The sequence below is a fragment of the Heterodontus francisci genome, chromosome 14, assembly GCF_036365525.1.
Source record: "Heterodontus francisci isolate sHetFra1 chromosome 14, sHetFra1.hap1, whole genome shotgun sequence".
NCBI lineage: Eukaryota > Metazoa > Chordata > Chondrichthyes > Heterodontiformes > Heterodontidae > Heterodontus > Heterodontus francisci.
In genome coordinates, this window is record NC_090384.1 from 5,640,435 (window position 1) to 5,663,850 (window position 23,416).

Here is a 23,416-nt window from a genome sequence, read left to right on the forward strand (position 1 = left end):
TCCCTCTCTCTCAGGGAGATATCTGTACACTGACTGGTGTCTCTCAGTCCCTCTCTCGGGGAGGTATCTGTACACTGACTGGTGTCTCTCAGTCCCTGTCTCTCAGGGAGATATATGTACACTGACTGGTGTCTCTCAGTCCCTGTCTCTCAGGGAGATATCTGTACACTGACTGGTGTCTCTCAGTCCCTCTCTCTCAGGGAGATATCTGTACACTGAGTGGTGTCTCTCAGTCCCTCTCTCTCAGGGTGATATCTGTACACTGACTGGTGTCTCTCAGTCCCTGTCTCTCAGGGAGATATATGTACACTGACTGGTGTCTCTCAGTCCCTCTCTCGGGGAGGTATCTGTACACTGAGTGGTTTCTCTCAGTCCCTGTCTCTCAGGGAGATATATGTACACTGACTGGTGTCTCTCCGTCCTTGTCTCTCAGGGAGATATCTGTACACTGAGTGGTGTCTCTCAGTCCCTCTCTCTCAGGGAGATATCTGTACTCTGACTGGTGTCTCTCAGTCCCTGCCTCTCAGGGAGATATCTGTGCACTGAGTGGTGTCTCTCAGTCCCTCTCTCTCAGGGAGATATCTGTACACTGACTGGTGTCTCTCAGTCCCTCTCTCTCAGGGAGATATCTGTACACTGAGTGGCGTCTCTAAGTTCCTGTCTCTCAGGGAGATATCTGTACACTGAATGGTGTCTCTCAGTCCCTCTCTCTCAGGGAGATATCTGTACACTGAGTGGCGTCTCTAAGTTCCTGTCTCTCAGGGAGATATATGTACACTGACTGGTGTCTCTCAGTCCCTCTCTCTCAGGGAGGTATCTGTACACTGACTGGTGTCTCTCAGTCCCTGTCTCTCAGGGAGATATCTGTACACTGAGTGGTGTCTCAGAGTCCCTCTCTCTCAGGGAGATATCTGTACACTGACTGGTGTCTCTCAGTCCCTGTCTCTCAGGGAGATAACTGTACACTGAGTGGTGTCTCACAGTCCCTCTCTCTCAGGGAGATATCTGTACACTGACTGGTGTCTCTCAGTCCCTCTCTCTCAGGGAGATATCTGTACACTGAGTGGTGTCTCACAGCCCCTGTCTCTCAGGGAGATATCTGTACACTGACTGGTGTCACTCAGTCCCTGTCTCTCAGGGAGATATATGTACACTGAGTGGTGTCTCTCAGTCCCTCTCTCTCAGGGAGGTATCTGTACACTGAGTGGTGTCTCTCAGTCCCTGTCTCTCAGGGAGATATATGTACACTGACTGATGTCTCTCAGTCCCTGTCTCTCAGGGAGATATCTGTACACTGAGTGGTGTCTCTCAGTCCCTGTCTCTCAGGGAGATATCTGTACACTGAGTGGTGTTTCTCAGTCCCTGTCTCTCAGGGAGATATCTGTACACTGAGTGGTGTCTCTCAGTCCCTGTCTCTCACGGAGATATATGTACACTGAGTGGTGTCTCTCAGTCCCTCTCTCTCAGGGAGGTATCTGTACACTGAGTGGTGTCTCTCAGTCCCTGTCTCTCAGGGAGATATATGTACACTGACTGATGTCTCTCAGTCCCTGTCTCTCAGGGAGATATCTGTACACTGAGTGGTGTCTCTCAGTCCCTCTCTCTCAGGGAGATATCTGTACACTGACTGGTGTCTCTCAGTCCCTCTCTCGGGGAGGTATCTGTACACTGAGTGGTGTCTCTCAGTCCCTGTCTCTCAGGGAGATATATGTACACTGACTGGTGTCTCTCAGTCCCTGTCTCTCAGGGAGATATCTGTACACTGACTGGTGTCTCTCAGTCCCTCTCTCTCAGGGAGATATCTGTACACTGAGTGGTGTCTCTCAGTCCCTCTCTCTCAGGGTGATATCTGTACACTGACTGGTGTCTCTCAGTCCCTGTCTCTCAGGGAGATATATGTACACTGACTGGTGTCTCTCAGTCCCTCTCTCGGGGAGGTATCTGTACACTGAGTGGTTTCTTTCAGTCCCTGTCTCTCAGGGAGATATATGTACACTGACTGGTGTCTCTCCGTCCTTGTCTCTCAGGGAGATATCTGTACACTGAGTGGTGTCTCTCAGTCCCTCTCTCTCAGGGAGATATCTGTACTCTGACTGGTGTCTCTCAGTCCCTGCCTCTCAGGGAGATATCTGTGCACTGAGTGGTGTCTCTCAGTCCCTCTCTCTCAGGGAGATATCTGTACACTGACTGGTGTCTCTCAGTCCCTCTCTCTCAGGGAGATATCTGTACACTGAGTGGCGTCTCTAAGTTCCTGTCTCTCAGGGAGATATCTGTACACTGAATGGTGTCTCTCAGTCCCTCTCTCTCAGGGAGATATCTGTACACTGAGTGGCGTCTCTAAGTTCCTGTCTCTCAGGGAGATATATGTACACTGACTGGTGTCTCTCAGTCCCTCTCTCTCAGGGAGGTATCTGTACACTGACTGGTGTCTCTCAGTCCCTGTCTCTCAGGGAGATAACTGTACACTGAGTGGTGTCTCAGAGTCCCTCCCTCTCAGGGAGATATCTGTACACTGACTGGTGTCTCTCAGTACCTGTCTCTCAGGGAGATAACTGTACACTGAGTGGTGTCTCACAGTCCCTCTCTCTCAGGGAGATATCTGTACACTGACTGGTGTCTCTCAGTCCCTCTCTCTCAGGGAGATATCTGTACACTGAGTGGTGTCTCACAGCCCCTGTCTCTCAGGGAGATATCTGTACACTGACTGGTGTCTCTCAGTCCCTGTCTCTCAGGGAGATATATGTACACTGAGTGGTGTCTCTCAGTCCCTCTCTCTCAGGGAGGTATCTGTACACTGAGTGGTGTCTCTCAGTCCCTGTCTCTCAGGGAGATATATGTACACTGACTGATGTCTCTCAGTCCCTGTCTCTCAGGGAGATATCTGTACACTGAGTGGTGTCTCTCAGTCCCTCTCTCTCAGGGAGATATCTGTACACTGACTGGTGTCTCTCAGTCCCTCTCTCGGGGAGGTATCTGTACACTGAGTGGTGTCTCTCAGTCCCTGTCTCTCAGGGAGATATATGTACACTGACTGGTGTCTCTCAGTCCCTGTCTCTCAGGGAGATATCTGTACACTGACTGGTGTCTCTCAGTCCCTCTCTCTCAGGGAGATATCTGTACACTGAGTGGTGTCTCTCAGTCCCTCTCTCTCAGGGTGATATCTGTACACTGACTGGTGTCTCTCAGTCCCTGTCTCTCAGGGAGATATATGTACACTGACTGGTGTCTCTCAGTCCCTCTCTCGGGGAGGTATCTGTACACTGAGTGGTTTCTCTCAGTCCCTGTCTCTCAGGGAGATATATGTACACTGACTGGTGTCTCTCCGTCCTTGTCTCTCAGGGAGATATCTGTACACTGAGTGGTGTCTCTCAGTCCCTCTCTCTCAGGGAGATATCTGTACTCTGACTGGTGTCTCTCAGTCCCTGCCTCTCAGGGAGATATCGGTGCACTGAGTGGTGTCTCTCAGTCCCTCTCTCTCAGGGAGATATCTGTACACTGACTGGTGTCTCTCAGTCCCTCTCTCTCAGGGAGATATCTGTACACTGAGTGGCGTCTCTCAGTTCCTGTCTCTCAGGGAGATATCTGTACACTGATTGGTGTCTCTCAGTCCCTCTCTCTCAGGGAGATATCTGTACTCTGACTGGTGTCTCTCAGTCCCTGTCTCTCAGGGAGATATCTGTGCACTGAGTGGTGTCTCTCAGTCCCTCTCTCTCAGGGAGATATCTGTACACTGACTGGTGTCTCTCAGTCCCTCTCTCTCAGGGAGGTATCTGTCCACTGAGTGGTGTCTCTCAGTCCCTGTCTCTCAGGGACATATATGTACACTGACTGGTGTCTCTCAGTCCCTCTCTCTCAGGGAGATATCTGTACACTGACTGGTGTCTCTCAGTCCCTCTCTCTCAGGGAGATATCTGTACACTGAGTGGTGTCTCACAGCCCCTGTCTCTCAGGGAGATATCTGTACACTGACTGGTGTCTCTCAGTCCCTGTCTCTCAGGGAGATATCTGTACGCTGACTAGTGTCTCTCAGTCCCTCTCTGTCAGGGAGATATCTGTACACTGAGTTGTGTCTCACAGCCCCTGTCTCTCAGGGAGATATCTGTGCACTGACTGGTGTCTCTCAGTCCCTGTCTCTCAGGGAGAAATCTGTACACTGAGTGTTGTCTCTCAGTCCCTCTCTCTCAGGGAGATATCTGTACACTGACTGGTGTCTCTCAGTCCCTGTCTCTCAGGGAGATATCTGTACACTGAGTGGTGTCTCACAGTCCCTCTCTCTCAGGGAGATATCTGTGCACTGACTGGTGTCTCTCAGTCCCTCTCTCTCAGGGAGATATCTGTACAATGACTGGTGTCTCTCAGTCCCTGTCTCTCAGGGAGATATCTGTACACTGAGTGGTTTTTCACAGTCCCTCTCTCTCAGGGAGATATCTGTACACTGAGTGGTGTCTCTCAGTACCTCTCTCTCAGGGAGATATCTGTACACTGACTGGTGTCTCTCAGTCCCTCTCTCTCAGGGAGATATCTGTGCACTGACTGGTGTCTCTCAGTCCCTCTCTCTCAGGGAGATATCTGTACACTGACTGGTGTCTCACAGTCCCTCTCTCTCAGAGAGATATCTGTGCACTGACTGGTGTCTCTCAGTCCCTCTCTCTCAGGGAGATATCTGTACACTGAGTGGTGTCTCTCAGTCCCTCTCTCTCAGGGAGATATCTGTACACTGAGTGGTGTCTCTCAGTCCCTGTTTCTCAGGGAGATATATGTACACTGACTGGTGTCTCTCAGTCCCTCTCTCTCAGGGAGGTATCTGTACACTGACTGGTGTCTCTCAGTCCCTCTCTCTCAGGGAGATATCTGAACACTGAGTGGTGTCTCTCAGTCCCTGTGTCTCAGGGAGATATATGTACACTGACTGGTGTCTCTCAGTCGCTCTCTCTCAGGGAGGTATCTGTACACTGAGTGCTGTCTCTCAGTCCCTGTCTCTCAGGGAGATATATGTACACTGACTGGTGTCTCTCAGTCCCTCTTTCTCAGGGAGATATCTGTACACTGACTGGTGTCTCTCAGTCCCTCTCTCTCAGGGAGATATCTGTACACTGAGTGGTGTCTCACAGCCCCTGTCTCTCAGGGAGATATCTGTACACTGACTGGTGTCTCTCAGTCCCTGTCTGTCAGGGAGATATCTATACACTGAGTGGTGTCTCTCAGTCCCTCTCTCTCAGGGAGATATCTGTACACTGACTGCTGTCTCTCAGTCCCTCTCTCTCAGGGAGATATCTGTACACTGACTGGTGTCTCTCAGTCCCTGTCTCTCAGGGAGATATCTGTACACTGAGTGGTGTCTCTCAGTCCCTGTCTGTCAGGGAGATATCTATACACTGATTGGTGTCTCTCAGTCCCTCTCTCTCAGGGAGATATCTGTACACTTACTGTTGTCTCTCAGTCCCTGTCTCTCAGGGAGATATCTGTACACTGAGTGGTGTCTCTCAGTCCCTGTCTCTCAGGGAGATATCTGTACACTGAGTGGTGTCTCTCAGTACCTCTCTCTCAGGGAGATATCTGTACACTGACTGGTGTCTCTCAGTACCTCTCTCTCAGGGAGATATCTGTACACTGACTGGTGTCTCTCAGTCCCTGTCTCTCAGGGAGATATCTGTACACTGACTGGTGTCTCTCAGTCCCTCTCTCTCAGGGAGATATCTGCACACTGACTGGTGTCTCACAGTCCCTGTCTCTCAGGGAGATATCTGTCCACTGAGTGGTGTCTCTCAGTACCTCTCTCTCAGGGAGATATCTGTACTCTGACTGGTGTCTCTCAGTACCTGTCTCTCAGGGAGATATCTGTGCACTGAGTGGTGTCTCTCAGCCCCTCTCTCTCAGGGAGATATCTGTACACTGAGTGGTGTCTCTCAGTCCCTGTCTCTCAGGGAGATATATGTACACTGAATGGTGTCTCTCAGTCCCTGTCTCTCAGTGAGGTATCTGTACACAGAGTGGTGTCTCTCAGTCCCTGTCTCTCAGGGAGATATATGTACACTGACTGGTGTCTCTCAGTCCCTCTCTCTCGGGGAGATATCTGTACACTGACTGGTGTCTCTCAGTCCCTCTCTCTCGGGGAGATATCTGTACACTGAGTTGTGTCTCACAGCCCCTGTCTCTCAGGGAGATATCTGTACACTGAGTGGTGTCTCACAGTCCCTCTCTCTCAGGGAGATATCTGTACACTGACTGGTGTCTCTCAGTCCCTCTCTCTCAGGCAGATATCTGTACAATGACTGGTGTCTCTCAGTCCCTGTCTCTCAGGGAGATATCTGTACATTGACTGGTGTCTCTCAGTCCCTCTCTCTCAGGGAGATATCTGTACACTGACTGGTGTCTCTCAGTCCCTGTCTCGCAGGGAGATATCTGTACACTGAGTGGTTTCTCACAGTCCCTCTCTCTCAGGGAGATATCTGTACACTGACTGGTGTCTCTCAGTCCCTCTCTCTCAATAAGATATCTGTACACTGACTGGTGTCTCTCAGTCCCTCTCTCTCAGGGAGATATCTGTACACTGAGTGGTGTCTCTCAGTCCCTCTCTCTCAGGGAGATATCTGTACACTGACTGGTGTCTCTCAGTCCCTCTCTCTCAGGGAGTTATCTGTACACTGAGTGGTGTCTCTCAGTCCCTCTCTCTCAGGGAGATATCTGTACACTGAGTGGTGTCTCTCAGTCCATGTCTCTCAGGGAGATATATGTACACTGACTGGTGTCTCTCAGTCCCTCTCTCTCAGGGAGGTAACTGTACACTGACTGGTGTCTCTCAGTCCCTGTCTCTCAGGGAGATATATGTACACTGACTGGTATCTCTCAGTCCCTCTCTCTCAGGGAGGTATCTGTACACTGACTGGTGTCTCTCAGTCCCTGTCTCTCAGGGAGATATCTGTACACTGAGTGGTGTATCAGAGTCCCTCTCTCTCAGGGAGATATCTGAACACTGAGTGGTGTCTCTCAGTCCCTGTTTCTCAGGGAGATATATGTACACTGACTGGTGTCTCTCAGTCCCTCTCTCTCAGGGAGATATCTATACACTGACTGGTGTCTCTCAGTCCCTCTCTCTCAGGGAGATATCTGAACGCTGACTAGTGTCTCTCAGTCCCTCTCTCTCAGGGAGATATCTGTACACTGAGTGGTGTCTCTCAGTCCCTCTCTCTCAGGGAGATATCTGAACACTGAGTGGTGTCTCTCAGTCCCTGTGTCTCAGGGAGATATATGTACACTGACTGGTGTCTCTCAGTCCCTGTCTCTCAGGGAGATATCTGTACACTGACTGGTGTCTCTCAGTCCCTCTCTCTCAGGGAGATATCTGAACGCTGACTAGTGTCTCTCAGTCCCTCTCTCTCAGGGAGATATCTGTACACTGAGTGGTGTCTCTCAGTCCCTCTCTCTCAGGGAGATATCTGTACACTGACTGGTGTCTCTCAGTCCCTGTCTCTCAGGGAGATATATGTACACTGACTGGTGTCTCTCAGTACCTCTCTCAGGGAGGTATCTGTACACTGAGTGGTGTCTCTCAGTCCCTGTCTCTCAGGGAGATATATGTACACTGAGTGGTGTCTCTCAGTCCTTGTCTCTCAGGGAGATATCTGTACACTGACTGGTGTCTCACAGTCCCTCTCTCTCAGAGAGATATCTGTACACTGACTGGTGTCTCTCAGTCCCTCTCTCTCAGGGAGATATCTGCACACTGAGTGGTGTCTCTCAGTCCCTGTCTCTCAGGGAGATATATGTACACTGACTGGTGTCTCTCAGTCCCTCTCTCTCAGGAAGGTATCTGTACACTGACTGGAGTCTCTCAGTCCCTGTCTCTCAGGGAGAGATCTGTACACTGACTGGTGTCTCACAGCCCCTGTCTCTCAGGGAGATATCTGTACACTGACTGGTGTCTCTCAGTCCCTGTCTCTCAGGGAGAAATCTGTACACTGAGTGGTGTCTCTCAGTCCCTCTCTCTCAGGGAGATATCTGTACACTGACTGGTGTCTCTCAGTCCCTGTCTCTCAGGGAGATATCTGCTCACTGAGTGGTGTCTCACAGTCCCTCTCTCTCAAGGAGATATCTGTACACTGACTGGTGTCTCTCAGTCCCTCTCTCTCAGGGAGATATCTGTACAATGACTGGTGTCTCTCAGTCCCTGTCTCTCAGGGAGATATCTGTACATTGACTGGTGTCTCTCAGTCCCTGTCTCTCAGGGAGGTATCTGAACACTGACTGGTGTCTCTCAGTCCCTGTCTCTCAGGGAGATATCTGTACACTGAGTGGTTTCTCACAGTCCCTCTCTCTCAGGGAGATATCTGTACACTGACTGGTGTCTCTCAGTCCCTCTCTCTCAATAAGATATCTGTACACTGACTAGTGTCTCTCAGTCCCTCTCTCTCAGGTAGATATCTGTACACTGAGTGGTGTCTCTCAGTCCCTCTCTCTCAGGGAGATATCTGTACACTGACTGGTGTCTCTCAGTCCCTGTCTCTCAGGGAGATATCTGTACACTGAGTGGTGTCTCTCAGTCCCTGTCTCTCAGGGAGATATCTGTACACTGAGTGGTGTCTCTCAGTCCCTGTCTCTCAGGGAGATATCTGTACACTGAGTGGTGTCTCTCAGTTCCTCTCTCTCAGGGAGATATCTGTACACTGACTGGTGTCTCTCAGTCCCTCTCTCTCAGGGAGATATCTGTACACTGACTGGTGTCTCACAGTCCCTCTCTCTCAGGGAGATATCTGTACACTGACTGGTGTCTCACAGTCCCTCTCTCTCAGGGAGATATCTGTACACTGAGTGGTGTCTCTCAGTCCCTCTCTCTCAGGGAGATATCTGTACACTGAGTGGTGTCTCTCAGTCCCTGTCTCTCAGGGAGATATATGTACACTGACTGGTGTCTCTCAGTCCCTCTCTCTCAGGGAGGTATCTGTACACTGACTGGTGTCTCTCAGTCCCTGTCTCTCAGGGAGATATCTGTACACTGAGTGGTGTCTCAGAGTCCCTCTCTCTCAGGGAGATATCTGAACACTGAGTGGTGTCTCTCAGTCCCTGTGTCTCAGGGAGTTATATGTACACTGAGTGGTGTCTCTCAGTCCCTCTCTCTCAGGGAGGTATCTGTACACTGAGTGCTGTCTCTCAGTCCCTGTCTCTCAGGGAGATATATGTACACTGACTGGTGTCTCTCAGTCCCTCTCTCTCAGGGAGATATCTGTACACTGACTGTTGTCTCTCAGTCCCTCTCTCTCAGGGAGATATCTGTACACTGAGTGGTGTCTCACAGCCCCTGTCTCTCAGGGAGATATCTGTACACTGACTGGTGTCTCTCAGTCCCTGTCTGTCAGGGAGATATCTATCCACTGAGTGGTGTCTCTCAGTCCCTCTCTCTCAGGGAGATATCTGTACACTGACTGGTGTCTCTCAGTCCCTGTCTCTCAGGGAGATATATGTACACTGACTGGTGTCTCTCAGTACCTCTCTCAGGGAGGTATCTGTACACTGAGTGGTGTCTCTCAGTCCCTGTCTCTCAGGGTGATATATGTACACTGAGTGGTGTCTCTCAGTCCTTGTCTCTCAGGGAGATATCTGTACACTGACTGGTGTCTCACAGTCCCTCTCTCTCAGAGAGATATCTTTACACTGACTGGTGTCTCTCAGTCCCTCTCTCTCAGGGAGATATCTGTACACTGAGTGGTGTCTCTCAGTCCCTGTCTCTCAGGGAGATATATGTACACTGACTGGTGTCTCTCAGTCCCTCTCTCTCAGGAAGGTATCTGTACACTGACTGGAGTCTCTCAGTCCCTGTCTCTCAGGGAGAGACCTGTACACTGACTGGTGTCTCTCAGTCCCTCTCTCTCAGGGAGATATCTGAACACTGAGTGGTGTCTCTCAGTCCCTGTGTCTCAGGAGATATATGTACACTGACTGGTGTCTCTCAGTCCCTCTCACTCAGGGAGATATCTGTACACTGACTGGTGTCTCTCAGTCCCTCTCTCTCAGGGAGATATCTGTACACTGAGTTGTGTCTCACAGCCCCTGTCTCTCAGGGAGATATCTGTACACTGACTGGTGTCTCTCAGTCCCTGTCTCTCAGGGAGAAATCTGTACACTGAGTGGTGTCTCTCAGTCCCTCTCTCTCAGGGAGATATCTGTACACTGACTGGTGTCTCTCAGTCCCTGTCTCTCAGGGAGATATCTGCTCACTGAGTGGTGTCTCACAGTCCCTCTCTCTCAAGGAGATATCTGTACACTGACTGGTGTCTCTCAGTCCCTCTCTCTCAGGGAGACATCTGTACAATGACTGGTGTCTCTCAGTCCCTGTCTCTCAGGGAGATATCTGTACATTGACTGGTGTCTCTCAGTCCCTGTCTCTCAGGGAGATATCTGTACACTGACTGGTGTCTCTCAGTCCCTCTCTCTCAGGTAGATATCTGTACACTGAGTGGTGTCTCACAGTCCCTCTCTCTCAGGGAGATATCTGTACACTGACTGGTGTCTCTCAGTCCCTGTCTCTCAGGGAGATATCTGTACACTGAGTGGTGTCTCTCAGTCCCTGTCTCTCAGGGAGATATCTGTACACTGAGTGGTGTCTCTCAGTCCCTGTCTCTCAGGGAGATATCTGTACACTGACTGGTGTCTCTCAGTCCCTCTCTCTCAGGGAGATATCTGTACACTGACTGGTGTCTCTCAGTCCCTCTCTCTCAGGGAGATATCTGTACACTGACTGGTGTCTCACAGTCCCTCTCTCTCAGGGAGATATCTGTACACTGAGTGGTGTCTCTCAGTCCCTCTCTCTCAGGGAGATATCTGTACACTGAGTGGTGTCTCTCAGTCCCTGTCTCTCAGGGAGATATATGTACACTGACTGGTGTCTCTCAGTCCCTCTCTCTCAGGGAGGTATCTGTACACTGACTGGTGTCTCTCAGTCCCTGTCTCTCAGGGAGATATCTGTACACTGAGTGGTGTCTCAGAGTCCCTCTCTCTCAGGGAGATATCTGAACACTGAGTGGTGTCTCTCAGTCCCTGTGTCTCATGGAGATATATGTACACTGAGTGGTGTCTCTCAGTCCCTCTCTCACAGGGAGGTATCTGTACACTGAGTGCTGTCTCTCAGTCCCTGTCTCTCAGGGAGATATATGTACACTGACTGGTGTCTCTCAGTCCCTCTCTCTCAGGGAGATATCTGTACACTGACTGGTGTCTCTCAGTCCCTCTCTCTCAGGGAGATATCTGTACACTGAGTGGTGTCTCACAGCCCCTGTCTCTCAGGGAGATATCTGTACACTGACTGGTGTCTCTCAGTCCCTGTCTGTCAGGGAGATATCTATCCACTGAGTGGTGTCTCTCAGTCCCTCTCTCTCAGGGAGATATCTGTACACTGACTGGTGTCTCTCAGTCCCTGTCTCTCAGGGTGATATATGTACACTGACTGGTGTCTCTCAGTACCTCTCTCAGGGAGGTATCTGTACACTGAGTGGTGTCTCTCAGTCCCTGTCTCTCAGGGAGATATATGTACACTGAGTGGTGTCTCTCAGTCCTTGTCTCTCAGGGAGATATCTGTACACTGACTGGTGTCTCACAGTCCCTCTCTCTCAGAGAGATATCTGTACACTGACTGGTGTCTCTCAGTCCCTCTCTCTCAGGGAGATATCTGTACACTGAGTGGTGTCTCTCAGTCCCTGTCTCTCAGGGAGATATATGTACACTGACTGGTGTCTCTCAGTCCCTCTCTCTCAGGAAGGTATCTGTACACTGACTAGAGTCTCTCAGTCCCTGTCTCTCAGGGAGAGATCTGTACACTGACTGGTGTCTCTCAGTCCCCCTCTCTCAGGGAGATATCTGAACACTGAGTGGTGTCTCTCAGTCCCTGTGTCTCAGGAGATATATGTACACTGACTGGTGTCTCTCAGTCCCTCTCTCTCAGGGAGATATCTGTACACTGACTGGTGTCTCTCAGTCCCTCTCTCTCAGGGAGATATCTGTACACTGAGTTGTGTCTCACAGCCCCTGTCTCTCAGGGAGATATCTGTACACTGACTGGTGTCTCTCAGTCCCTGTCTCTCAGGGAGAAATCTGTACAATGAGTGGTGTCTCTCAGTCCCTCTCTCTCAGGGAGATATCTGTACACTGACTGGTGTCTCTCAGTCCCTGTCTCTCAGGGAGATATCTGCTCACTGAGTGGTGTCTCACAGTCCCTCTCTCTCAGGGAGATATCTGTACACTGACTGGTGTCTCTCAGTCCCTCTCTCTCAGGGAGATATCTGTACAATGACTGGTGTCTCTCAGTCCCTGTCTGTCAGGGAGATATCTATCCACTGAGTGGTGTCTCTCGGTCCCTCTCTCTCAGGGAGATATCTGTACACTGACTGGTGTCTCTCAGTCCCTCTCTCTCAGGGAGATATCTGTACACTGACTGGTGTCTCTCAGTCCCTGTCTCTCAGGGAGATATCTGTACACTGAGTGGTGTCTCTCAGTACCTCTCTCTCAGGGAGATATCTGTACACTGACTGGTGTCTCTCAGTCCCTGTCTCTCAGGGAGATATCTGTACACTGACTGGTGTCTCTCAGTCCCTGTCTGTCAGGGAGATATCTATACACTGAGTGGTGTCTCTCAGTCCCTCTCTCTCAGGGAGATATCTGTACACTGACTGGTGTCTCTCAGTCCCTGTCTCTCAGGGAGATATCTGCTCACTGAGTGGTGTCTCACAGTCCCTCTCTCTCAGGGAGATATCTGTACACTGACTGGTGTCTCTCAGTCCCTCTCTCTCAGGGAGATATCTGTACAATGACTGGTGTCTCTCAGTCCCTGTCTCTCAGGGAGATATCTGTACATTGACTGGTGTCTCTCAGTCCCTGTCTCTCAGGGAGATATCTGTACACTGACTGGTGTCTCTCAGTCCCTGTCTCTCAGGGAGATATCTGTACACTGAGTGGTTTCTCACAGTCCCTCTCTCTCAGGGAGATATCTGTACACTGACTGGTGTCTCTCAGTCCCTCTCTCTCAATAAGATATCTGTACACTGACTGGTGTCTCTCAGTCCCTCTCTCTCAGGTAGATATCTGTACACTGAGTGGCGTCTCTCAGTCCCTCTCTCTCAGGGAGATATCTGTACACTGACTGGTGTCTCTCAGTCCCTGTCTCTCAGGGAGATATCTGTACACTGAGTGGTGTCTCTCAGTCCCTGTCTCTCAGGGAGATATCTGTACACTGAGTGGTGTCTCTCAGTCCCTGTCTCTCAGGGAGATATCTGTACACTGAGTGGTGTCTCTCAGTTCCTCTCTCTCAGGGAGATATCTGTACACTGACTGGTGTCTCTCAGTCCCTCTCTCTCAGGGAGATATCTGTACACTGACTGGTGTCTCTCAGTCCCTCTCTCTCAGGGAGATTTCTGTACACTGACTGGTCTCTCACAGTCCCTCTCTCTCAGGGAGATATCTGTACACTGAGTGGTGTCTCTCAGTCCCTCTCTCTCAGGGAGATATCTGTACACTGAGTGGTGTCTCTCAGTCCCTGTCTCTCAGGGAGATATATGTACACTGACTGGTGTCTCTCAGTCCCTCTCTCTCAGGGAGGTATCTGTACACTGACTGGTGTCTCTCAGTCCCTGTCTCTCAGGGAGATATCTGTACACTGAGTGGTGTCTCAGAGTCCCTCTCTCTCAGGGAGATATCTGAACACTGAGTGTTGTCTCTCAGTCCCTGTGTCTCAGGGAGATATATGCACACTGAGTGGTGTCTCTCAGTCCCTCTCTCTCAGGGAGGTATCTGTACACTGAGTGCTGTCTCTCAGTCCCTGTCTCTCAGGGAGATATATGTACACTGACTGGTGTCTCTCAGTCCCTCTCTCTCAGGGAGATATCTGTACACTGACTGGTGTCTCTCAGTCCCTCTCTCTCAGGGAGATATCTGTACACTGAGTGGTGTCTCACAGCCCCTGTCTCTCAGGGAGATATCTGTACACTGACTGGTGTCTCTCAGTCCCTGTCTGTCAGGGAGATATCTATCCACTGAGTGGTGTCTCTCGGTCCCTCTCTCTCAGGGAGATATCTGTACACTGACTGGTGTCTCTCAGTCCCTCTCTCTCAGGGAGATATCTGTACACTGACTGGTGTCTCTCAGTCCCTGTCTCTCAGGGAGATATCTGTACACTGAGTGGTGTCTCTCAGTACCTCTCTCTCAGGGAGATATCTGTACACTGACTGGTGTCTCTCAGTCCCTGTCTCTCAGGGAGATATCTGTACACTGACTGGTGTCTCTCAGTCCCTGTCTGTCAGGGAGATATCTATACACTGAGTGGTGTCTCTCAGTCCCTCTCTCTCAGGGAGATATCTGTACACTGACTGTTGTCTCTCAGTACCTCTCTCTCAGGGAGATATCTGTACACTGACTGGTGTCTCTCAGTCCCTGTCTCTCAGGGAGATATCTGTACACTGACTGGTGTCTCTCAGTCCCTCTCTCTCAGGGAGATATCTGTACACTGACTGGTGTCTCACAGTCCCTCTCTCTCAGAGCGATATCTGTACACTGACTGGTGTCTCTCAGTCCCTCTCTCTCAGGGAGATATCTGTACACTGAGTGGTGTCTCTCAGTCCCTCTCTCTCAAGGAGATATCTGTACACTGAGTGGTGTCTCTCAGTCCCTCTCTCTCAGGGAGATATCTGTACACTGACTGGTGTCTCTCAGTCCCTCTCTCTCAGGGAGATATCTGTACACTGAGTGGTGTCTCTCAGTCCCTCTCTCTCAGGGAGATATCTGTACACTGAGTGGTGTCTCTCAGTCCCTGTCTCTCAGGGAGATATATGTACACTGACTGGTGTCTCTCAGTCCCTCTCTCTCAGGGAGGTATCTGTACACTGAGTGGTGTCTCTCAGTCCCTCTCTCTCAGGGAGATATCTGTACACTGACTGGTGTCTCAGAGTCCCTCTCTCTCAGGGAGATATCTGTACACTGACTGGTGTCTCACAGTCCCTCTCTCTCAGAGAGATATCTGTACACTGACTGGTGTCTCTCAGTCCCTCTCTCTCAGGGAGATATCTGTACACTGAGTGGTGTCTCTCAGTCCCTCTCTCTCAGGGAGATATCTGTACACTGAGTGGTGTCTCTCAGTCCCTGTCTCTCAGGGAGATATATGTACACTGACTGGTGTCTCTCAGTCCCTCTCTCTCAGGGAGATATCTGTACACTGACTGGTGTCTCTCAGTCCCTCTCTCTCAGGGAGATATCTGTACACTGACTGGTGTCTCTCAGTCCCTGTGTCTCAGGGAGATAACTGTACACTGACTGGTGTCTCACAGTCCCTCTCTCTCAGGGAGATATCTGTACACTGAGTGGTGTCTCTCAGTCCCTGTGTCTCAGGGAGATATATGTACACTGACTGGTGTCTCTCAGTCCCTCTCTCTCAGGGAGGTATCTGAACACTGAGTGGTGTCTCTCAGTCCCTGTGTCTCAGGGAGATATATGTACACTGACTGGTGTCTCTCAGTCCCTCTCTCCCAGGGAGGTATCTGTACACTGAGTGCTGTCTCTCAGTCCCTGTCTCTCAGGGAGATATATGTACACTGACTGGTGTCTCTCAGTCCCTCTCTCTCAGGGAGATATCTGTACACTGACTGGTGTCTCTCAGTCCCTCTCTCTCAGGGAGATATCTGTACGCTGAGTGGTGTCTCACAGCCCCTGTCTCTCAGGGAGATATCTGTACACTGACTGGTGTCTCTCAGGCCCTGTCTGTCAGGGAGATATCTGCACACTGAGTGGTGTCTCTCAGTACCTCTCTCTCAGGGAGATATCTGTACACTGACTGGTGTCTCTCAGTCCCTCTCTCTCAGGGAGATATCTGTACACTGACTGGTGTCTCTCAGTCCCTTTCTTTCAGGGAGATATCTGTACACTGACTGGTGTCTCACAGTCCCTCTTTCTGAGAGAGATATCTGTACACTGACTGGTGTCTCTCAGTCCCTCTCTCTCAGGGAGATATCTGTACACTGAGTGGTGTCTCTCAGTCCCTCTCTCTCAGGGAGATATCTGTACACTGAGTGGTGTCTCTCAGTCCCTGTCTCTCAGGGAGATATATGTACACTGACTGGTGTCTCTCAGTCCCTCTCTCTCAGGGAGATATCTGTACACTGAGTGGTGTCTCAGAGTCCCTCTCTCTCAGGGAGATATCTGAACACTGAGTGGTGTCTCTCAGTCCCTGTGTCTCAGGGAGATATATGTACACTGACTGGTGTCTCTCAGTCCCTCTCTCTCAGGGAGATATCTGTACAATGACTGGTGTCTCTCAGTCCCTGTCTCTCAGGGAGATATCTGTACATTGACTGGTGTCTCTCAGTCCCTCTCTCTCAGGGAGATATCTGTACACTGACTGGTGTCTCTCAGTCCCTGTCTCTCAGGGAGATATCTGTACACTGAGTGGTTTCTCACAGACCCTCTCTCTCAGGGAGATATCTGTACACTGACTGGTGTCTCTCAGTCCCTCTCTCTCAGGAAGATATCTGTACGCTGACTGGTGTCTCTCAGTCCCTCTCTCTCAGGGAGATATCTGTACACTGAGTGGTGTCTCTCAGTCCCTCTCTCTCAGGGAGATATCTGTACACTGAGTGGTGTCTCACAGTCCCTCTCTCTCAGGGAGGTATCTGTACACTGACTGGTGTCTCTCATTCCCTGTCTCTCAGGGAGATATATGTACACTGACTGGTGTCTCTCAGTCCCTGTCTCTCAGGGAGATATCTGTACACTGAGTGGTGTCTCTCAGTCCCTCTCTCTCAGGGAGATATCTGTACACTGACTGGTGTCTCACAGTCCCTCTCTCTGAGAGAGATATCTGTACACTGACTGGTGTCTCTCAGTCCCTCTCTCTCAGGGAGATATCTGTACACTGACTGGTGTCTCTCAGTCCCTCTCTCTCAGGGAGATATCTGTACACTGAGTGGTGTCTCTCAGTCCCTGTCTCTCAGGGAGATATATGTACACTGACTGGTGTCTCTCAGTCCCTCTCTCTCAGGGAGGTATCTGTACACTGACTGGTGTCTCTCAGTCCCTGTCTCTCAGGGAGATATCTGTACACTGACTGGTGTCTCTCAGTCCCTGTCTCTCAGGGAGCTTTATGTACACTGAGTGGTGTCTCTCAGTCCCTCTCTCTCAGGGAGATATCTGTACACTGACTGGTGTCTCTCAGTCCCTCTCTCTCAGGGAGATATCTATACACTGAGTGGTGTCTCTCAGTCACTCTCTCAGGGAGATATCTGTACACTGGTGTCTCTCAGTCCCACTCTCTCAGGGAGATATATGTACACTGACTGGTGTCTCTCAGTCCCTCTCTCTCAGGGAGGTATCTGTACACTGAGTGGTGTCTCTCAGTCCCTGTCCATCAGGGAGATATATGTACACTGACTGGTGTCTCTCAGTCCCTGTCTCTCAGGGAGATATCTGTACACTGAGTGGTGTCTCTCAGTCCCTCTCTCTCAGGGAGATATCTGTACTCTGACTGGTGTCTCTCAGTCCCTGTCTCTGAGGGAGATATCTGTACACTGAGTGGTGTCTCTCAGTCCCTCTCTCTCAGGGAGATATCTGTACACTGACTGGTGTCTCTCAGTCCCTCTCTCTCAGGGAGATATCTGTACACTGAGTGGTGTCTCTCAGTCCCTCTCTCTCAGGGAGATATCTGTACTCTGTCTGGTGTCTCTCAGTCCCTGTCTGTCAGGGAGATATCTATACACTGAGTGGTGTCACTCAGTCCCTCTCTCTCAGGGAGATATCTGTACACTGACTGGTGTCTCACAGTCCCTCTCTCTCAGGGAGATATCTGTACACTGACTGGTGTCTCTCAGTCCCTCTCTCTCAGGAAGATATCTGTACGCTGACTGGTGTCTCTCAGTCCCTCTCTCTCAGGGAGATATCTGTACACTGAGTGGTGTCTCTCAGTCCCTCTCTCTCAGGGAGATATCTGTACACTGAGTGGTGTCTCACAGTCCCTCTCTCTCAGGGAGGTATCTGTACACTGACTGGTGTCTCTCATTCCCTGTTTCTCAGGGAGATATATGTACACTGACTGGTGTCTCTCAGTCCCTGTCTCTCAGGGAGATATCTGTACACTGAGTGGTGTCTCTCAGTCCCTCTCTCTCAGGGAGATATCTGTACACTGACTGGTGTCTCACAGTCCCTCTCTCTGAGAGAGATATCTGTACACTGACTGGTGTCTCTCAGTCCCTCTCTCTCAGGGAGATATCTGTACACTGACTGGTGTCTCTCAGTCCCTCTCTCTCAGGGAGATATCTGTACACTGAGTGGTGTCTCTCAGTCCCTGTCTCTCAGGGAGATATATGTACACTGACTGGTGTCTCTCAGTCCCTCTCTCTCAGGGAGGTATCTGTACACTGACTGGTGTCTCTCAGTCCCTGTCTCTCAGGGAGATATCTGTACACTGACTGGTGTCTCTCAGTCCCTGTCTCTCAGGGAGCTTTATGTACACTGAGTGGTGTCTCTCAGTCCCTCTCTCTCAGGGAGATATCTGTACACTGACTGGTGTCTCTCAGTCCCTCTCTCTCAGGGAGATATCTATACACTGAGTGGTGTCTCTCAGTCACTCTCTCAGGGAGATATCTGTACACTGGTGTCTCTCAGTCCCACTCTCTCAGGGAGATATATGTACACTGACTGGTGTCTCTCAGTCCCTCTCTCTCAGGGAGGTATCTGTACACTGAGTGGTGTCTCTCAGTCCCTGTCCATCAGGGAGATATATGTACACTGACTGGTGTCTCTCAGTCCCTGTCTCTCAGGGAGATATCTGTACACTGAGTGGTGTCTCTCAGTCCCTCTCTCTCAGGGAGATATCTGTACTCTGACTGGTGTCTCTCAGTCCCTGTCTCTGAGGGAGATATCTGTACACTGAGTGGTGTCTCTCAGTCCCTCTCTCTCAGGGAGATATCTGTACACTGACTGGTGTCTCTCAGTCCCTCTCTCTCAGGGAGATATCTGTACACTGAGTGGTGTCTCTCAGTCCCTCTCTCTCAGGGAGATATCTGTACTCTGTCTGGTGTCTCTCAGTCCCTGTCTGTCAGGGAGATATCTATACACTGAGTGGTGTCACTCAGTCCCTCTCTCTCAGGGAGATATCTGTACACTGACTGGTGTCTCACAGTCCCTCTCTCTCAGGGAGATATCTGTACACTGACTGGTGTCTCTCAGTCCCTGTCTCTCAGGGAGCTTTATGTACACTGAGTGGTGTCTCTCAGGGAGATATCTGTACACTGACTGGTGTCTCTCAGTCCCTGTCTCTCAGGGAGCTTTATGTACACTGAGTGGTGTCTCTCAGTCCCTCTCTCTCAGGGAGATATCTGTACACTGACTGGTGTCTCTCAGTCCCTGTCTCTCAGGGAGATATCTGTACACTGAGTGGTGTCTCTCAGTCCCTCTCTCTCAGGGAGATATCTGTACACTGACTGGTGTCTCTCAGTCCCTGTCTCTCAGGGAGATATCTGTACACTGAGTGGTGTCTCTCAGTCCCTCTCTCAAGGAGATATCTGTACACTGAGTGGTGTCTCTCAGTCCCTGTCTCTCAGGGAGATATATGTACACTGACTGGTGTCTCTCAGTCGTTCTCTCTCAGGGAGGTATCTGTACACTGACTGGTGTCTCTCAGTCCCTGTCTCGCAGGGAGATATCTGTACAGTGAGTGGTGTCTCTCAGTCCCTCTCTCTCAGGGAGATATCTGAACACTGAGTGGTGCCTCTCAGTCCCTCTCTCTCAGGGAGGTATCTGTACACTGAGTGGTGTCTCTCAGTCCCTGTCTCTCAGGGAGATATATGTACACTGACTGGTGTCTCTCAGTCCCTCTCTCTCAGGGAGTTATCTGTACACTGACTGGTGTCTCTCAGTCCATCTCTCTCAGGGAGATATCTATACACTGAGTGGTGTCTCTCAGTCCCTCTCTCTCAGGGAGATATCTGTACACTGACTGGTGTCTCTCAGTCCCTGTCTCTCAGGGAGATATCTGTACACTGAGTGGTGTCTCACAGTCCCTCTCTCTCAGGGAGATATCTGTACACTGACTGGTGTCTCTCAGTCCCTGTCTCTCTGGGAGATATCTGTACACTGACTGGTGTCTCTCAGTCCCTCTCTCTCAGGGAGATATCTGTACACTGAGTGGTGTCTCTCAGTCCCTGTCTCTCAGGGAGATATATGTACACTGACTGGTGTCTCTCAGTCCCTCTCTCTCAGGGAGGTATCTGTACACTGACTGGTGTCTCTCAGTCCCTGTCTCTCAGGGAGATATCTGTACACTGAGTGGTGTCTCTCAGTCCCTCTCTCTCAGGGAGATATCTGAACACTGAGTGGTGTCTCTCAGTCCCTCTCTCTCAGGGAGATATATGTACACTGACTGGTGCCTCTCAGTTCCTCTCTCTCAGGGAGGTATCTGTACACTGAGTGGTGTCTCTCAGTCCCTGTTTCTCAGGGAGATATTTGTACACTGACTGGTGTCTCTCAGTCCCTCTCTCTCAGGGAGATATCTGCACACTGACTGGTGTCTCTCAGTCCCTCTCTCTCAGGGAGATATCTGTACACTGAGTGGTGTCTCAAAGCCCCTGTCTCTCAGGGAGATATCTGTACACTGACTGGTGTCTCTCAGTCCCTGTCTGTCAGGGAGATTTCTATGCACTGAGTGGTGTCTCTCAGTCCCTCTCTCTCAGGGAGATATCTGTACACTGGTGTCTCTCAGTCCCACTCTCTCAGGGAGATATATGTACACTGACTGGTGTCTCTCAGTCCCTCTCTCTCAGGGATGTATCTGTACACTGAGTGGTGTCTCTCAGTCCCTGTCCATCAGGGAGATATATGTACACTGACTGGTGTCTCTCAGTCCCTGTCTCTCAGGGAGATATCTGTACACTGAGTGGTGTCTCTCAGTCCCTCTCTCTCAGGGAGATATCTGTACTCTGACTGGTGTCTCTCAGTCCCTGTCTCTGAGGGAGATATCTGTACACTGAGTGGTGTCTCTCAGTCCCTCTCTCTCAGGGAGATATCTGTACACTGACTGGTGTCTCACACTCCCTCTCTCTCAGGGAGATATCTGTACACTGAGTGGTGTCTCTCAGTCCCTCTCTCTCAGGGAGATATCTGTACTCTGTCTGGTGTCTCTCAGTCCCTGTCTGTCAGGGAGATATCTATACACTGAGTGGTGTCACTCAGTCCCTCTCTCACAGGGAGATATCTGTACACTGACTGGGGTCTCACAGTCCCTCTCTCTCAGCGAGATATATGTACACTGACTGGTGTCTCTCAGTCCCTCTGTCTCAGGGAGATATCTGTACACTGACTGGTGTCTCACAGTCCCTCTCTCACAGGGAGATATCTGTACACTGACTGGTGTCTCTCAGTCCCTCTCTCAAGGAGATATCTGTACACTGAGTGGTGTCTCTCAGTCCCTGTCTCTCAGGGAGATATATGTACACTGACTGGTGTCTCTCAGTCGTTCTCTCTCATGGAGGTATCTGTACACTGACTGGTGTCTCTCAGTCGCTGTCTGTCAGGGAGATATCTATACACTGAGTGGTGTCTCTCAGTCCCTCTCTCTCAGGGAGATTTCTGAACACTGAGTGGTGCCTCTCAGTCCCTCTCTCTCAGGGAGGTATCTGTACACTGAGTGGTGTCTCTCTGTCCCTGTCTGTCAGGGAGATATCTATACACTGACTGGTGTCTCTCAGTCCCTCTCTCTCAGGGAGATATATGTACACTGACTGGTGTCTCTCAGTCCCTGTCTCTCAGGGAGATATCTGTACACTGAGTGGTGTCTCTCAGTCCCTCTCTCTCAGGGAGATATATGTACACTGACTGGTATCTCTCAGTCCCTCTCTCTCAGGGAGGTATCTGTACACTGAGTGGTGTCTCTCATTCCCTGTCTCTCAGGGAGATATATGTACACTGACTGGTGTCTCTCAGTCCCTGTCTCTCAGGGAGATATCTGTACACTGAGTGGTGTCTCTCAGTCCCTCTCTCTCAGGGAGATATCTGTACACTGACTGGTGTCTCACAGTCCCTCTCTCTCAGAGAGATATCTGGACACTGACTGGTGTCTCTCAGTCCCTCTCTCTCAGGGAGATATCTGTACACTGAGTGGTGTCTCTCAGTCCCTCTCTCTCAGGGAGATATCTGTACACTGAGTGGTGTCTCTCAGTCCCTGTCTCTCAGGGAGGTATCTGTACACTGACTGGTGCCTCTCAGTCCCTCTCTCTCAGGGAGGTATCTGTACACTGAGTGGTGTCTCTCAGTCCCTGTCTCTCAGGGAGATATTTGTACACTGACTGGTGTCTCTCAGTCCCTCTCTCTCAGGGAGATATCTGTACACTGACTGGTGTCTCTCAGTCCCTCTCTCACAGGGAGATATCTGTACACTGAGTGGTGTCTCACAGCCCCTGTCTCTCAGGGAGATATCTGTACACTGACTGGTGTCTCTCAGTCCCTGTCTGTCAGGGAGATATCTATACACTGAGTGGTGTCTCTCAGTCCCTCTCTCTCAGGGAGATATCTGTATACTGACTGGTGTCTCTCAGTCCCACTCTCTCAGGGAGATATATGTACACTGACTGGTGTCTCTCAGTCCCTCTGTCTCAGGGAGGTATCTGTACACTGAGTGGTGTCTCTCAGTCCCTGTCTCTCAGGGAGATATATGTACACTGACTGGTGTCTCTCAGTCCCTGTCTCTGAGGGAGATATCTGTACACAGAGTGGTGTCTCTCAGTCCCTCTCTCTCAGGGAGATATCTGTACACTGACTGGTGTCTCTCAGTCCCTCTCTCTCAGGGAGATATCTGTACACTGAGTGGTGTCTCTCAGTCCCTCTCTCTCAGGGAGATATCTGTACTCTGTCTGGTGTCTCTCAGTCCCTGTCTGTCAGGGAGATATCTATACACTGAGTGGTGTCTCACAGTCCCTCTCTCTCAGGGAGATATCTGTACACTGACTGGTGTCTCTCAGTCCCTGTCTCTCAGGGAGCTTTATGTACACTGAGTGGTGTCTCTCAGGGAGATATCTGTACACTGACTGGTGTCTCTCAGTCCCTGTCTCTCAGGGAGCTTTATGTACACTGAGTGGTGTCTCTCAGTCCCTGTCTCTCAGGGAGATATCTGTACACTGAGTGGTGTCTCTCAGTCCCTCTCTCTCAGGGAGATATCTGTACACTGACTGGTGTCTCTCAGTCCCTGTCTCTCAGGGAGATATCTGTACACTGAGTGGTGTCTCTCAGTCCCTCTCTCTCAAGGAGATATCTGTACACTGACTGGTGTCTCTCAGTCCCTGTCTCTCAGGGAGGTATCTGTACACTGACTGGTGTCTCTCAGTCCCTGTCTCTCAGGGAGATATCTGTACAGTGAGTGGTGTCTCTCAGTCCCTCTCTCTCAGGGAGATATCTGAACACT